The sequence below is a fragment of the Homalodisca vitripennis genome, chromosome X, assembly GCF_021130785.1.
Source record: "Homalodisca vitripennis isolate AUS2020 chromosome X, UT_GWSS_2.1, whole genome shotgun sequence".
Taxonomy (NCBI): Eukaryota; Metazoa; Arthropoda; class Insecta; order Hemiptera; family Cicadellidae; genus Homalodisca; species Homalodisca vitripennis.
In genome coordinates, this window is record NC_060215.1 from 124470402 (window position 1) to 124484949 (window position 14548).

Sequence of the window (14548 nt, forward strand, 5' to 3'; positions counted from 1 at the left end):
TCTCTATGGTTTCAAAGGCCATTTTAAGATACAAAAATTGGGAATTGATCTTCTAATATCAGGAGACAAATATCTGAATCCACAGATAAGACACGAATATGTACGGTGCCCACGAACCGATCATGCAATATATGATCTGACTCGCCTCGGCTCATTGTTCGTGAAAGCAATTTCTGCGGTCTTACTAATAATAAAAAGCTAAATAAGTTAAGCATACATTAAAGTGATTTATGAAGTTGGTTGAATCAAATAGTTGGCCTCTATGACGAAAGAAATTAAAATATTTAAAAATTGAAGATTATTTTATGAATACGTTTGTACTGCCGAAGCAAGTACGTATACTAAAAGTGGAACGCTTCACGATTTTGCGTGTCATCCTTGCGCAGGGGCCATGCTAATCTTCTCTGTATCGTTCCAATTTTAGTATATGTACTTGCTTCGGCAGTAAAAACGTATTCATAAAATAATCTTCAATTTTTAAATATTTTACTTTCTTTTGTCATCGAGGCCAACTATTTGATTCAACCAACTTCATAAATCACTTTAATGTATGCTTAACTGATTTAGCTTTTAATTATTATAAAGACCGCAGAAATTGCTAACAAAGACCATAACGGATTGTGAGCCACCGAAGAATGCAAAAGAAGTGAGTAGATTTATAGGAGCAGTAACTTATTTCAGTAAGTTCATACCAGGGTATGCAAAATATGCTGCCTGCCTAAATGATTTAAGAAAAAAGAATACCAAGTTTGTGTGGACTGAAGAGTGCCAAGCAAACTCTGAAAAATTAAAACAATGTATTACTAACCCACCAGTGTTAGCTATACCCAACTATAACAAGCAATTTATACTGTATTGTGATGCATCTGAGAAAGCAGCAGGTAGTTGTCTGATGCAAAATATAAAGGGTGAAAATAAGCCTGTTGCTTATTTTTCAAAAAAGTTCAGTGAGAATGAGCGAAGAAATCTTACTGTTTATCAAAAGGAGGCCTTATCTGTGGTATGGTCAATAAATAAATTCCGAAGTTATTTAGAAATCAAAAAGTTCACTTTGGTCACGGATAACAACGCTTTGGCGTGGGTGTTGTCCCATTTCAGAAAGCTTGGTAAGTTGTCAAGATGGGTTGCCACTATTTTAAGCCTACCATTCGAAATTAAACATGTGAAAGGTAAGGACAATAATGAGGAACTGTGTAAATTCGAGGTGATAAAGTAAATATTAATGTAAATATTACAGTGATAAAGTAACAGAAAGTCAAAATGTAAGTAGTCCAGTTAGTAAGCTAGTAATTAAGAAGAGTGGTAAGAAATGTTACAAAAATGTTAACAATGAAGAGTGCTGTAATATTGAAAACTTAAAAAACTTTCCATTAGCATTTAATGAGATTAAAAATCACCAGAGTAAGGACCCATAAATTGTAAATATTATATTAAGTATCAACAATGGTGATAACAATGAAAAGTTTTATTTAAGTAAGGGAGTTGTGATGTATAGGGCCAAGAACAATAGTAAAGGTAGAGTGTACCTGCCCTATCAACTTGTGGACATGGTATTTGCATATTACCATAATGCAAATGGACATTTTGGTATATTTAAGACCACTAGAAAAATTAGTGAAATGTTCTACCGACCTAACTTAGCGAATGAAATTAAAGACAGAGTAAGTAAATGTGAACTGTGTATTAAAGCAAAGCCTAGTAGAAAGTATTTTGGTAAGTTAGTGTCTAATATAAGTGAGAAACCAATGGACAGACTTTATATTGATTATTTTGGTCCACTAGTAAGAAGCAAAATGCAGAAAACAATATTTTAATAATTATGGATGACCATAGCAAGTTTGTATGGTTGTATGCAGTAAAAGATGCCAAAGGTACATCTGTAATTAAAATCCTGGACAATATTGTGTTTAAAAACTTTGTATATCGTAAATATATAGTTTCTGACAATGCAAAATGTTTTAAAAGTGTGGAACTCAAGAACTAATTTTTTAATAGGGGTATAGTGCATCAATTTATTACACCTTATGTGCCTAGAGCAAATAAATCAGAAAGACAATTAAGAACTTTGAAACACATGCTAAAAATTTATTTTTCTGAAAACCAACAAAAAATTGGGATACAGAGTTGACTAGTATTCGGCAATCAATTAATTGTAGTGTGTCTGAAGCTACAAAAATGAGCCTACATCAGTTAATATTTAGTTTTTCAACCTAATAAAGCTTTGAGTAATCAATGGTCATTAAATGGACTTGTGTGTGAAAATGATGTAAACGATGAAAGGTTTAAAGTAGCGATTAAAAATTTAAAAAGGTAAATTAAAGCCAGTAAGAAGAGGAAACTATACAGTAATGAGAATGCAGAACACCCTTTAGCTGTTAATAAACAAGTATTCATCGAAATGCATGAATAAAACAGGAAGTGTGATAAATTTCAGAGTAAATTAGCCATGAACTACACCGGACCCTATAGCTAATACACAAACTGAGTGAAGTAACCTATATAGCCAAAGTGTGAAGAATCCAAAAATAATATAAAAGGTACATATTTCACAGTTGAAGTTAAAGAGGTAAAGTATTGGTAGCAAAGGTTGTGCTGTTGTGTTTTGTTTATTATTGATTATAGATACCCGGAAGCCTACCTAATAAATTAAAGAGGAAGATGATTTATTATGTATAATGGAGAAAGTATACAAATATTGGATTGCCAGGAGAAGTATAAATAATCCAATACTGAAGTAGGCTACACAACAAAGATGGGTGAGAAAGTATAAGTTTAATGGAAATGTAAATAAAATTATAATACTAAATTATAATGTGGACTTTGTGTATAGTGAAAATCAGAGTGATGTTAATTAAAAGTTACATAAACTAATTGCAATATGTGCACTAATCAATTTCAGGTAAATAAAAAGGAAATAAAATCCAATAATGCAAGAAGATATAATATTATTGGTGTAGGCCTACTTGTAAAATGATGAAAGTAAGAGGAAACTGTTTTAAACTTAGATTTTAAAATAAAAGTAAAAGTGTCTTGTAGCACGTGAAGTGACTGTTTTATAATAACAAATTCAGGATTGATATGTGATCCAAATAGGCACAAGACATAGCACACTCACTAGAAGGTTGATGTCGCGGAAGAAGAACAAGTACTTGTATAATTACTTTATTCTAAAATGTAGTGCACATACTTAATACTTTGTAATTAATGCTCTCCTCGAAGGAGTATATGGTTTAGAATTGGTAGCAGATCGTGGTTAATCATCATCACGCACAACCGGCAGAACGCAGGCGGATGGACTGACCAGAAGAATTCCTGTGCCACCAGGATATTGAACAAAGGGCCAGCTGTTGCGTTCAGATATAGAGCCAGGAGCGTACCGAGCGGCGCACCCAGGAGCGTACCGAGCGGGGTATCCAGGAGCGTACCGAGAGGGGCACTCGGGGGTGTCGGCGCCCTACTATGTTCCACTCAGGATCATCTGGAGCTTCCTTAGTTTTAAGATTGACAAAGATTGTATGTAAATAGTAATGTGTGAATGTGTTTGTAATTGAATGAGTTAAAAGTAATGAACAAAAATGTTTCTTTTAATACGACTCTTCCACGGTAATGCCAGTTTTGAGCGTGGGTGATGTACCGATTGTATTAAATAATAATGTTGGGGTAACTGGATTACAGGTGGAAGGAGTAGGCCCAGATGAATGATAGGGACTGGACTATACAAAAGAGGCTGCTATCGGCGAGGCGCGCATCGCAGATGGCAGTGTTTGATAACGAAATTGAGAGGTGGGGTGAGGTAGACGTACCGTACCTCCATCTCAGTTAATCGGAAGTGATTGTAACGAGTAGATTAAATAGTGCTTAGAGTAAATCTTTTTGCTAATCGTCATCGAACCTGCGGGTAAGTGAACCTTTTAACTGGAGTCCAGTCAATATTCATTCTTAGTTATTTTGGAATAATTTTGGGAAAGAAATATTGTACAAATTAAATTTAATGGGAATTTAGGAACTTGTCCTTTTGATCTGTGCAATATAAAACTTGTTGGTGCAGTGAGCACATGTACATTATATTCAAGACCACATTATTAAAAAACATAATTAAATTTCTAATGAATATTATTAATGTGTGATTTCAATGCTAGTTTGTTGCACATTAGTTCAACTTTTTGAAGTTACAGAACGTTAAGGTGAAGTTGTAGTATAAAATCTACAATAATTATTCCAACAAGACTTAGGCACTATAATCGATAAATTTTATTAGGAATGATACTACGAAGATAGTAAATAAAAATCTAATTACTTACGGAGAATCTGTTGACGTTGACATATTAAGAGATCACAATATGAACTGGAAGGAGCTTGTACTGAGGCTCAGGCAGAACAATCGAGGCTTATCGGCTATGTGAGGTAGTAACGCTCAGTTATCAAATAACTATAAAACTGGTCTATTCGATTGTTCACAATTGCTTAGCCGTTTCCGACGTTCATTGCCACCTTTCCGGGAGTAGTTTCTTACTGAGTCACTACAAAGCACCACTGCAAGCAAATTAACTTTCTGTTTTCCTTATAAATTTCTACTAATTTTAAAGTTAAAGGACTTGTGTTTTAAAAATCACACAAAAAATTTTGGATAGGGAAAATTTTTATGAATATTATAGTAAAAACTTGTATGCAAAATTTATATTTAGGTAAATTTAAAATTTATATAAATCCCAGGTAGCTATTTTTTGGCAATAGTTTCTTATGTCTTCTAATTTTTTATAATTAAGTTTGGTTGTACTTTAAGATCTGAATCGCATTTCACAACAAAGAATTTGATTTCTCTGAAGAGCTCAAGATGCGCTGCGCGTCATCACACTACTTTCCCCCCTCACTAGGGCCGCTGCTTTAGGACCCCCTGGGCTCTGTTGTCGCGCCTGGGGGGTTCTTACTCAGATCACGGATACGGTCAATGTGCAGAATAATCACCCCCGTTTTCAAGACAGTGCTTATTCACTGCACGGACACAGTAACTGCGCTGATTTATTTTTCAAGCCTTTGGACGTTTTTCATTATTATTTGAAAAAAATAAAACACTGGGTTTTGAATTAGAGTGTTTCTAAGTAATAAAATTACAGCAAAGAAGCTTCTTTTTATAAACGTACTGTTTTTGTGAACCTTTAACAACTTTGTATTCTCTTTATGGAATTATAGGTATTTATATAAATATATTTATTACTTTTACAATTAAAAAATTATTTTTTTTCTTTATCAACCACCCAAAGCAGCACATACTTTTTTCACATTTTGACAACTGTTTGGTTTTTGGGCATTTGAAATAACCAGTAAAACAAGTTTACTGGCGTAGGTTTAGCTGAATATGTGTTTTTGAATATTGGAAAACATACAAAATTAAATAATAAATAGATCTCATAAGGCATTAGTCATTTTGCAATGAATAGTTGAATCTTCACGGTTTTTAGTAGCTGAAAGGCCTTAGCTTACTTTTTAGCTCATAATATTATTGAGATCACCTAGCAATCCTAGAGTGCACTTAAGCAAACATTACTTACTATAGTTATTATTTGCATAGAATATTTATCTACAGTTGATTGGGAGACTTTGATATAATATAAAAATACATTAAATTTATAATTAAGTTAATGACTAATTGAAGATAAATAATAGTTAAAATATTCTTCAGCAATAACATTTCAGATAAAAGAAATTTGTACTTCGTCATTTGGACTTAAATATTCACATATTAATATATAAGTTAAGTTAAGGTAAAAGGGAAAAAAGACGTTACTTTTAGCAATAGTCCCCTTACCTAGAAATTGCAGCCCGAAGAACCCTCCGTGATTCCCTTAGTAACAGGCCTAGCCTACTCTTTCGTGCACTGAAAATATATCAGAAAGTGATACTCATTCGGAATATTAAGAGACTCTTGGTCTAAGTTCCTGAAATTTTGCTCTGTTTTTAGGGTGTGAGCTTTCGTGAAGATTTGCTCGATCAATTGAACCATTAGGTTAAGAAGAAAAATTGCCTATCGTATATTCTCAGTTGAAATAAATTGTGTTTTAACTTAATAAATCATCATTTTATTGTAATACTTCAAATTATTTGGGAGTGTTGTTGGTTACTGACTGATTTCTTCTTTTGTCTGTATGTCTGCACCTCCGCAGGATATCTCATAATGAAGTCACCAGCCCCATCCTCCACGCTACACGTTGCTACTCACACGTAAAAACCTGCAGCATAGTAGCAGCTCATCATCGGAGGTTTGATATGGTTAATCGACGATAACCACGTATCCAAAGTTGCCGCCTCATGAAATATACCACCCTAGGCCCGGCACATTGTCAGCCTTATCAAAAATACGATACTGACACTAGTTCAGCTGAAATTAGCATGAAATGTTTCCATTAAAAGTAATAAAGATTTAACTTATTCCAATTAAATGTATTTTTGAAACTTACAAACATGTATAGTACACATTGTGTATACGACATAGCCGCACATGGGCGGACTGGTGCTTGGTGAAAAGTCTATTCTTGTCGTGTACACGTGATATTATAACAATCATCATAATGGTCATAATAAACAATTTTGTATAAAAATAATAATTATATCACAAAAAGACAAAACAAAGGTATTCAACTGTAACTTGTTAGCCGCAGACCTTTCAAATTATGCCACAAATTTTCCATAATCTAATAATATTTATGTCAAGCCCTATAAAAAACCCAAAATAAGGTATTATTTTTACTGAATATAAGTATTTTATTAGAGAAATATTTATTAAGGTTGGTTTAATGCTAATTTGCGTTATTTTAAAAGTATTAAGAACCATCAGAGAGGCGACTCTAGGCAAGTCAGTCATAGAAAACAGTAGAGCAGTTTGTTAAGTATAGTATCGTAAGTAGTTAAAATATTAGTCCAGTATATAGATGGGATCAGACATATTAGCCTAGTATATAGATGAGAGCAGTGACTCACCGTGTCGAGCACCGATCTCCAACAGCCATAGACATGGTATATGTACGGGGACAGCGGGACCTGCAGGTCCCTTATGTGTTGCAGTATATTTGATATGAGCAATATAATATTATAGATAAAAAGAAATAATTTAAAGCAAAAAGGTGTTATACATTAAAATATTCTGAAATGAAGACACATTAACTAAAACATTTTATTAATGTTTTTTTTTTTAATAAATAAAAATTAACTTACCATAAAAGTTAACCAAACCCAAATTTAACAGTATCACACCTTATTTACTGCACCAAAGAAACACGTTGTGCACATATCCTAATATTGTGTAGTAAGTACATTTTTTTACTTCCTTACTTAACGTAAGTAATGCTAACAAAGCATCAATTGTAAATTTAAAGAAGTGACATCGTATCAAAGTAAGTGACATGTTACTTTGATATCCAATACATGGGTATGTTATTCCGAAATATCAGTGAATTCTTTCGCGTGTTTTTTTAGCTCATTGGCACTGGCTCTGTACTTAAGGAGACCAACACTTGTTGCCCTATAACTATCCAGAGGAGGGGAAGTGGAACGTTTTGTGGGACAAAAATTGTTCTTTTAACACTTTTTCACTCATAGATGAAAATTATTTTGAACTAACCGGAATCATATTCTAATCAAAAAAGTTTATAAGTTACCCAGCTAAAATGAAGAAAATTTCATATTCCAATTTCGAAGCACTATTTGCTCACCTGACCAATTGTATACAGCAATATGTCTTTATGGCGATTTTAACATCGATGGGACACCCCTCCAACTAACCACGAAACTATTATTAAACTATTTAGGGTTGTTTGTACTGCAATTTTGTCAAGGACGTGTACTTGATGATAAGCTCAAGAAAACCCTCCAGCTGCTACCAGGCAAGAAATCCAAATGATATATACATACATATATATATATATATATATATATATATATATATATATATATATATATATATATATATATCCATCATATAATTTATCCAGAATTTCAATTCTATATTATGTTGGCGGTTACATGCAACTAGGACTATATATAGGCAAATTGTCCTTGTGGGTTTCCAATATTATTTTTCGTAGTAATACTCTTTACATTTGTCTTAAATTTGTTTATATATGAGGATTTTATATTTTTAACTATGACCATTGAATTAAAAAATTGCATAGTATATATCAAAGTTTTCTTGAATAAACCTTATTAAATTATTCATCTAATCCTATTAATTCCTGTAGAAGTTATGAGGTTATATCCATTGCACATACCAATCGTTGCTCTTGGCTACACAGGAAGATATGTATTTTAGAGATGGCACAGAATTTTTAAGGGACAAAATTATTTTTCCAACAGTAGATGATACCCTGAATTATTAACTTAAGGTTGTGACTTTTTCGTCTCGAAATCATTTATTTTATATTAAAAGAAAATTATACGATTTTTAGTTGACCTCTTTTCTGGTGTAAACCTATAAATGAGCTAAGATTTATAAATTAAAAATAATTTCCTGACTTTCGCACTGCTGTCAGGAGAATCCAATGACTAGCAAGACGTCTTACTGGTGATACTGTGATAAATGAAGGTGATAGTTAAATATTCCTTGGAGTATTCCTAGATCTGGGATTGACTTGGATTACCCTTAATGACCATATTTTCTCCAGACTGTCCTCGGGCATCTATGTCCTGAGGTCTTTCGCCAAATACTCCCTATTTGTTTTCTGAGGACGGCAAATTACGGCTTGATTCCTCCAAACCTTAGCCACGGTTTAGTCTCACAGTTCAACGCAAATAGTTAGTTCCTAAGATTTTTTAAAATTCTGAAGCAAGTAATTCGGATAATTACACAAATGAAGTTCAGAGACTCTTGGAAGGAAGTCTTTAAAAAGTTACAACTATTGACTCTACGTAGTCTATATAATTATTATATAATGTCTACGGGAATAAAGAAAATTTTAATTTTAATTTGACCTCTATAAACAATCCCAGATAAGTTTGGAGTTGAACACACTAGAATCAGTGAAGTTACTGACCGCCTTGCACTGAGACCACAGACGTATATTCTGAAGAACACACTCCATTATGGCTGTGACTTCTGCCAGAAAAATGTGGTGGACACAAAGGGATTACCAGTTCCCTGCATGGTCCCAGCAAATCAATTTTTCTGTTTTAGAGCCATCCTTAAAATGTATTTACTCCAAACAAGCTTGCCTGTAAGATGTCACTCATAACTTTAACCCAGTGGTGTAACTAAGAGGGGGATTCCAATCCCTCAATAGAGGGGAATAGAGCTCTCCCGAAAAGCCCAATGGATTTTTAAAATGTACATAGAAGAAAGAATCAAAATTCTTTCAAATACAACAGTTAAATTTTATATACTTGTAATTAGGCCTATCCAATTTATTTAAATTTAGATTTAGTCTGATTTATTTCTACGCCCCAGTGTGATGTGTTCTTTAATCACATTCATGCCCTGACAATCCAAGTCCGAGTTACGCCGCAGGCCTGAAGTATTTGTAGAGGGAAAATTTGTTAAGTATAGTGTCAGAGATCATGTGTCAAGATCAGGGTACTAATTTTATCGAGGCCTGAGGCAACATTAAAGGTGCAAAATAATTCTTTATGCCTTCTAATGTGATGTCTTTGCATGCAAATAGATGAATCTGTTAAATATAACAAATAAAATTTTAAAATAATGTCATCAGAAGAAATACTTAAAAGTCCATCATTTGAAACTGAGACCGTATACTGAACTTGAGTATTAACTGTTGTTTTACTCAATAAGTACTAACAAATGAAATGGGACACTCGATAGGCATTTCTAACTAAATAGTTTAGGTTACAAATCTAAAATTGGATTTTTAGGATAGATTCAGCATTGAGTCACAAACTAGACATTAGTTGGTACTTTTGTAATTCATTATTACATGTTCTTACTTCACCTCATTCTGTTTAAGAGTAATATTATCTACCTGGGAGTTTTGAGATAGTCCTGAGCTGTTATTTTGGCTGGGTAAATCTGTTGAGGTAGGGTATTTGCCTTTTTATTGTCTACTTCTACTTACATGGATGAAAGGACCTATAAAGGTTAATATGAACCCTTTTTAATTTATAATAATTTTTAAATTATTTAACTTTTGTCCCACAAAATGGAATAATACACTCACATATTTCTTCCCGGCAGTGAAGGAAATCAGTAATGAGGCAGTGAGAGATTAAATTTTTATGATTACAGATAAGAAGTGTTATAGATGGAAAACGTGCCTAACAATCATAATATAGTGCTGAAAGAAAGACATGACTCATGTTCGATGTAATAAAGATAACATTCTTACTGTAACTTGCAGTTCTCGGTATTAATCAAAATTCTGTGATAAATTCTGTAACCAAACGAAAATTCCTGAAACGGGGATTATTGGGGTTGAAAATGAGGACATTAAAGCAAAAAGGAGTATTTAATATCCTAAGAAATTTTGCGAACCAATAATTTATGCATTTTTAACGGATATTATAATAGAATTAAAAAGAAATTCCAATTAGATATTTTTACATCGAAAATGAATGTACAACTTGAAGCAGTTATATTGTATATAGCATAAGATTTAACAAATTATTGTTATAATCTTTATCTTAAATGATTAAAATGATATTTACAATACATTTAGTAAAATAATTGGAATTATTTCATTGCATTGGTACATTGACACACGCGCGCGCGCGCGCGCGCGCACACACACACACACACACACACACACACACACACACACACACACACACACACACACACACACACACACACACACACACACACACACACATACAGATACATACATAAGATATTATCACCATTACAGAAAAAACATATAACTTATTTTAACAAAATTAGCTAATAATACATAAATTGAAATTCGAGGGCTAATGGCGCCAATCAGCAGAGCGACGAGAAGCAACAGTGAGTAAGTGACACTATAAACAACAATCAACATGCAACCAAAACTAACAGCAGTTCACATGACATGGCATTAGGTATGCGTTGCAATAAACTTTCATGGGTTATCTTCGGATATCGCAAGAATTTTAATGTGATGCTACTATTTTAGTACATTTAAGCCCCACATTTTACCTAATTTTCTATAGCCGGGGGTAATGGAGGGCAACATGTAGGATATGTCCTCCTAAAGCTGGACATTTTGTCAACCTGGTTCCGCAAACTCACTGACATGTTAAGCATGTAATTTAAAACGACCACTACATTAAAATATACACTTATTTTACTTTGGAAAAGATAATTTTTCTGGTTGTGTAGTATTCACCCATGAATTCGAGTAAAAGAAAAATATTATTGTGGATTATGGTAAAACATATTAAGAAAAACACAGTTCTTCGTTTAAAATTTAATCTTTCTCCAATTATTGTATTATTATAATTATTTCCCAAAAGTAATTACAGTAATAAATATTATTGTACAGATTTTGTTTTGTGTCTTGAAGAACGACATCCCAAAGATTGAGTGTTTTAAATTAATTATTGAAGGCGTAAATAGTTTTTTGTAAAGCCGTGTGAATTCGGTTATTAGTTATTATTTTGAGACTTTTAAGATAATGTATGATATCAAACGTTCTGCATGTAAATGCAGATTTGGGTTATACTCATTAGACTTGTATCCGTGTTTTTTCTCTACATTTTTGGTTATCATAATCCACAATAACACATAACAGTTTAATAATTTATTATTATTCTAAAACTTTCCTCGTTGCGCATGTTATATTGGTATTTAATGGTATCTACATTTGTCGATGCATGGTATAACGTTAATAAATACAGTAGATGAATTATATAATTAATCTTTAGATTGATTCAGTTATATTTAACATTATGATGCATACATAATGATACAAGCGAACTAAATATGTTACATGTTTTTACTAATATGTGTCACTTGAAAAATTTTTAAGAGGTTGAAATCAATATTTAGAAAAACATTTCATTATTATATTAAATTTAATTACTTTTTATCAATTTAAATTGGGGTGCTTTCAAGATTTAATGCTTATTATTATACTAAACATGTAATGTTTATTGTAACATAAATATGTAAATGAATTTAACTCTACGTTGAAAAAACATAATTTAAAGTATCAAGTAAAATTGGCGAATAGATTGACAAAATTACAAATATTTTAGTGCAATGAAAAGGATACATAATGTGGCATAATGAATTTGGTTTGTTCCATTATAAACAATTTGAACAGCTTTTAGTGTAAATTGAATTAGATTTAAAGTTTAAGTTTAATTTTGTAACAGCTTTGTTTATTGATAGTATTGAATTATTAATTTGATTTTGATCTGCAATAACTATTAAAATTTTCCTTCTAATTAGGTGTCTATAGAGGAATGATTTTGATCATGTAAAGTTGAAACTTGTTTGGATTCTTTTGGAATTAATGCGCAATTAGCGTTTCTTAACTTACAAATTATTCTTGGCAATATCTAACTAGATCAGGGGAGATATTCTTTGGTTATTGTGGAACAATGGAATAACTCAAATTTTCCTACATAATTTAATTTAAATATGTTATATTACTGTTGTAATGACAAGAGATGTATACAATTTCACAAAAACTATGATGTAGTTCTAATTTTAGATCTATCTATAGAGGTATCTCTACGAGCAGTGTTGGGTGTACATGGAATATTATTTCTTGAGCTGAATCACATTTTTAATTTCCACTATTTCATTCTAATTAAAATAATTTGAAATCAAATTTTATCCCCATTTTAATAAATGTTTTACATACTAATATACCCATATATAATCTAAAATGTACGATTTCACTGTTTGTACAGCGTGTGCGTATTGTTGGAATTAATTACTTCATTCCTTAAAATGGTGATTTTAATATAAATTGCAAAGCCTTACGCTTGAAATCCTATTGTATGAAAAATATTTCTTTAAATTTAGAATATAATAGAATATGTTATTTGTGATTATAAATTTACAAATATACGTATTAAAAATGATGAAGACATTTTATTACAAATTGACATTGGCAATTGTAAAAACATTTAGGTGGGAAAATTAAATAAACTTCGCCATCATAGGGAACATTAATATTAGATCTACTGTTAAAAAGCATTGCATTTTTTACATTATAACAAACATTAACTAAAATTAAAAGGCAATACTAACTTTAAAAAAAAGCAGGGTGATTTGGTGTTGACTTAGTCTTTTTGCAAAACCTTCAGTAAAAACAAGATGAACGGTTAGTTTGTGCGTGTTTCTGGAGATGGAACTTGCTTTCAATTCTGTATAATATACAGCTATCAATATTGTTTGTTTATACTTAATTGTGAATTATCAAATATACTGTACACTTGTTTATACTTTGTTTTAAGTTCATTATTGATGGATGCGTTGAAAGGGCAATAAGATTTCGGTGGATTACCATCGTATGTTAAAAAAATTATACACTGCTGTCGAAGATTGAAAGCTAATTTAGTTTTCTGATGACAAACCACTAAGAACTGTGAGTACATGTATATCACATTACATCAAAACATCTTATCTTTATCTTCATCGGTTTATCTTCATTGGTTGTTTTGTTGTTATAATATCAAACAAAAAATTCTAGGTTTTTCTTACCTGTCGAAGAAGGTAGATTTCAGTGCTCAAAAAAAGTGGACAACTTTTTGTAATGTATAACTTATCTATACTTTTAAAAATTTTATTTTTTGTCGTGAATGAAAGTTTACTTCAAATGAGGAAATTGCGCATCTAAAGTCGTCCATGGATGTATTTACTCACTTCGCAGAATCACCAACTATACGACAGTCATGACAATCAGGACCAGGTTCGTGACATATCGACAGAAACCGATGAAAAGCTACGTGACTAAAAACAAGTTTATCACACAAGTTGACGTGTACTCAGAAGAATTTAAATTGGATGTATTAGTCAGCATCGAAACGTGTACTCTTATTAACAGAAACAAGTATATCCGAGATCCAAGAAAAGCACGTTCAGATAAGGTTTCCTTTTTATTAGTCGTAAAAGAAGAATGATATGGCGTAGGCTAGTGAACAATTGCACATAACCTCAGAGGTTCGGTAGCAAACGAACCGCAGCTGCAGTCCAGTTTTGTCCTCCTTAGTGTGCATACGGTAGGCTTAATAGGTGCGGTTTTGGGTGATTTAGGTCCTGCCTTGCGGAGATGCAGAAGATTCAGTATTCCCTCATGGTTCTGTATTCAGGAAGGGGTGGCGGTAAGTGTGGACTTATACTTATTACGAAAAACAATATGAAAAATTATAGATGTATTCAATAGTATATAATATGGAATTAACACAAGGCATTGCATAATTGAAGACTCCTTGTCATAGAAGTATTTCGCACGTGTTTTTGTTTTGTAACGGTTTAACCAATAACCAGAGTGTGAATGTTTATTTACAAATTACAAAATATCATGTAATGAATACTTTGCTAGGTAAAATATAACAATATGGTACGATAAATATGAAAAAGTGTCAGTCTAAATATAGTAGAAAACTCATAAAAAGT

General features: G+C 32.1%; 1 non-coding gene across 1 annotated transcript; it reads right to left on the minus strand.

Annotated features, from left to right (window-relative positions):
• Positions 1-341: 341 nt before the first annotated feature.
• Positions 342-448, minus strand: LOC124370071. Its single transcript, XR_006923145.1, has one exon. It is a non-coding gene; the product is annotated as a U6 spliceosomal RNA (small nuclear RNA).
• Positions 449-14548: the final 14100 nt, after the last annotated feature.